This window comes from Hyla sarda, chromosome 6 (genome assembly GCF_029499605.1).
Source record: "Hyla sarda isolate aHylSar1 chromosome 6, aHylSar1.hap1, whole genome shotgun sequence".
Classification (NCBI taxonomy): domain Eukaryota; kingdom Metazoa; phylum Chordata; class Amphibia; order Anura; family Hylidae; genus Hyla; species Hyla sarda.
In genome coordinates, this window is record NC_079194.1 from 9459393 (window position 1) to 9463845 (window position 4453).

General features: G+C 43.3%; 1 protein-coding gene across 6 annotated transcripts in view; it reads left to right on the forward strand.

The window, feature by feature from the left end:
• Positions 1-4453, forward strand: part of ZNF644 (zinc finger protein 644) — a 90680-nt gene that overhangs the window by 38166 nt on the left and 48061 nt on the right. The window lies entirely within an intron of this gene.

Sequence of the window (4453 nt, forward strand, 5' to 3'; positions counted from 1 at the left end):
GACAAAATAAATAGTCAAAATAATCACTGAGCTGAATCCTTTACACAAAAAAGACCAATCGCGTCTGATAGACTCCATTACAAGCCAATAGGGTCAATCTAGTTCCAAAAGTGTCCATTGTGTTAATAAGGCAGTGTTTCCCAACCAGGGTGCCTCCAGCTGTTGAAAAACTACAACTCCCGGCATGCTGGGAGTTGTAGTTTTGCAACAGCTGGAGGCACCCTGGTTGGGAAACACTGTAATAAGGAGTAGTAGGAGTAGCAGTAGAGCGTCTAACGCAGATATAAACTGAACTTGAGAGGAAGCACAAATACTATGAAGATCTAAGGTGGCATTGTAGGTTTGGCAGACATGGCTGACTTGACTGTTCTTTTTATTTAACCTATGACGTACCGGTACGTCATGAGTGCTCTCCCAATCTATAACGCGGGGCCACAACGTGACGTTATAGCGGGTCGGGCCCGGCCTCTAACAACGGCCGGGACCCGTGGCTAATAGCGGGCGGCATTGATCGCGGTGCCGTGCGCTATTAACCCTTTAGACGCAGCGTTCAAAGTTGATCGCCGCATCTAAAGTGAAAGTAAAACCATGCCGGTTAGCTCAGGGAGCAGTTCGGGATCGCTGCGGCGAAATAGCGGCATCCCGAACAGCTTACATGACAGCCGGAGGGTCCATACCTGCCTCCATGCTGTCCGATCGCCGAATGACTGCTCAGTGCCTAAGATCCAGGCATGAGCAGTCAAGCGGCAGAATCTTCGATCAGTGGTTTCCCTTGAGAAACCACTGATCAATGTAAGAGATCAGTTTGTGCAGTGTTATAGCCCCCTATGGGATAACAATGATCAGTATAAGCGATTAGTATGTGCAGTGTTATAGTCTCCTATGGGAGCTATAACATTGTAAAAAAAAAAAGTGGGAAAAAAAGTGAATAAAGATCATTTAACCCCTTCCCTAATAAAAGTTTGAATCACCCCTCTTTTCCCATAAAAAAAAAATGTAAATAAAAATATACATGTGGTATCGCCGCGTGCGGAAATGTCCAAATGATAAAAATATATTGTTAATTAAACAGCATGGTAAAGAGCGTACGTGCAAAAAAATTATTCCAAATTCAAAAATAGTGCATTTTTGGTCACTTTTTATATCAAGAAAAAAATGAATAAAAAGGATCAATAAGTCCTATCAATGCAAAAAATGGTACCACTAAAAAACAGATCACGGCGCAAAAAATTAGCCCTCATACCGGCCCGTACGCGGAAAATAAAAAAATGATAGGGGTCTGAAGATGAGAATTTTAAACGTATACATTTTTCCTGCCTGTAGTTATGATTTTTTCCAGAAGTCCGACAAAATCAAACCTATATAAGTAGGGGATCATTTTAATCGTATGGACCTACAGAATAATGATAATGTGTCCTTTTTACCGGAAAAAATGTACTGCGTAGAAATGGAAGCCCCCAAAAGTTACAAAATGGCGCGTTTTTTTTTTTCAATTTTGTCTCACAATGATTTTTTTTTCTGTTTCGCCTTAGATTTTTGGGTAAAATGACTGACGTCAGAATTTTGTAGAGACAAGCTTTCGGGATTCCTCACTTTATCAAGTCCAAAGCAAATCCACTTGATAAAGGGAGGAATCTCGAAAACTTCTCTCTACAAAATTCTGTTAGTCCAATAAAAAAGGTTATTACAAGATACTGCAACATTTTATGATTTGCATCTTCTGCATCACTGGACTAATACGGTTACTCCAATTTAATATATAATATATATATATATATATATATATATATATATATATATATATATATTGTCACACCAGGAGTGGTGAACTCGCCCTGAGTTAAATACGCATCCCCTTATCCCCTTTAGTTGGTCTAAGGCCCCTCATCTCAGCCAAGCCAGATCACCCTGCTCTGTACTGACGAGGGGCAAGAACCCCGAAACAGCTGTCTGCAGATGGGTAGAATCTTCCCTTTTGGGGAGTAAGTCTGGCTTGGCATTAATCCCGATCAGTTTTTTATATTCCGTAACTGGAGCTAAGCCGATACCAGGGAACATCGCCTGAGAAGGTGATGTAATGAGCTGCTTTGCATATTCCCCTACCCAGAATGCCCGTGGAGTGCTTAGTGACCCTTGAAAGCTCCGTCACACCAGGAGTGGTGAACTCGCCCTGAGTTAAATACTCATCCCCTTTAGTTTTTATTTATATATATATATATATATATATATATATATATATATATATATATATATATATAAACTAAAGGGGATGAGTATGTATATATATATAGATTAGGGATGTATATATTAGGAATGTAAAAAAAAATCGATTTGCGCGATTATCGCGATTTTTTGTTCCGCGATACTGAATCGATTTTAAAATTCTGAGAATCGATTTTTTAATAAATTATTATAATTAACATTTACTTTATTTCACTCACTGAGTCTCAGTCCTATTTGTCTCTTATTTTTTTTATAACACTTAAACTCATGACCACTAGTTGGCAGTGTATCTGTTATCAGCTCTGTCCCACTCGCAGGCTGCTACCGCGAGACTACAGACTCAGAACAAACAGGAAGGAGAACGTACGCACTCACAGGACAACTCTCGCGGGACCTTGTTCTTTCTCAGCTAGAATAAGTTTTCCCAAGCTTTTAATAGGGAATATCGCGATATATCGCCAACATGACAGTATCGCGATATATTGCGATATATCGAATCGCCACCCTGGTATCGCGATTCGAATCGAATCGCCAATAATATATATATATACACACACACATATACACAGTGCTCAAAAAACCAAAGGTAACACTTACACAACACAATGTAACTCCAAGTCACTGACACTTGTGTGAAATTCCACTGTCCACTCAGGAAGAACACTGATTGACAATCAATTTCACATGGAACAGACAACAGGTGGAAATTATAGGCAATTAGAAAGACACCCCCAATAGAGTGGGTCAGCAGGTGGTGGTGACAGACCACTTCTCAGTTCCTATACTTCCTGGCTGATGTTTTGGTCACTTTTGAATGCTGGCGGTGCTTTCACTCTAGTGGTAGCATGAGACGGAGTCTACAACCCACACAAGTGGCTCAGGTAGTGCAGCTCATCCAGGATGGCACATCAATGCGAGCTGTGGCAAGAAGGTTTGCTGTGTCTGTCAGCGTAGTGTCCAGAGCATGGAGGCGCTACCAGGAGACAGGCCAGTACATCAGGAGACATGGAGGAGGCCGTAGGAGGGCAACAACCCAGCAGCAGGACCGCTATCTCCGCCTTTGTGCAAGGAGGAGCACTGTCAGAGCCCTGCAAAATGACCTCCAGCAGGCCACAAATGTGCATGTGTCCACTCAAACGGTCAGAAACAGACTCCATGAGGGTGGTATGAGGGCCCGACGTCCACAGGTGGGGGTTGTGCTTACAGCCCAACACCGTGCAGGACGTTCAGCCTTTGCCAGAGAACCAAGGTTGGCAAATTCCCCCCTGTCGCCCTGTGCGCTTCACAGATGAAAGCAGGTTCACACTGAGCACATGAGACAGACGTGACTGAGTCTGGAGACGCCGTGGAGAACGTTCTGCTGCCTGTAACATCCTCCAGCATGACCGGTTTGGCGGTGGGTCAGTAATGGTGTGGGGTGACATTTCTTTGGGGGGCCGCACAGCCCTCCATGTGCTTGCCAGAGGTAGCCTGACTGCCATTAGGTACCGAGAGGAGACCCTCAGACCCCTTGTGAGACCATACGCTGGTGCGGTTGGCCCTGGGTTCCTCCTAATACAAGACAATGTTAGACCTCATGTGGCTGGAGTGTGTCAGCAGTTCCTACAAGAGGAAGGCATTGATGCTATGGACTGGCCGCCCGTTCCCCTGAATCAGATTGAGCACATCTGAGACGTCTCGCTCCATCCACCACAGACTGTCCAGGAGTTGGCTGATGCTTTAGTCCAGGTCTGGGAGGACATCCCTCAGGAGACCATCCTCCCCCTCATCAGGAGCATGCCCAGGCGTTGTAGGGAGGTCATACGGGCACGTGGAGGCCACACACACTACTGAGCCTCATTGGGACTTGTATTAAGGACATTACATAAAGTTGGATCAGCCTGTAGTGGGGTTTTCCACTGTGATTTTGAGTGTGACTCCATATCCAGACCTCCATGGGTTGATACATTTCATTTCCATTGATAATTTTTGTGTGATTTTGTTGTCAGCGCATTCAACTATGTAAAGACGAAAGGATTTCATACGATTAGTTCATTCAGATCTAGGATGTGTTATCTTAGGGTTCACTTTATTTTTTTGAGCAGTGTATTTACTTACACGTGCATACATAAGCACGCATCATACATTCATGTAAATATACATACATACACATATATACACATTCATACATATAAATTTACATATGCACATATATACGCACGCACACGTCATACTCACTTTATTACGTACT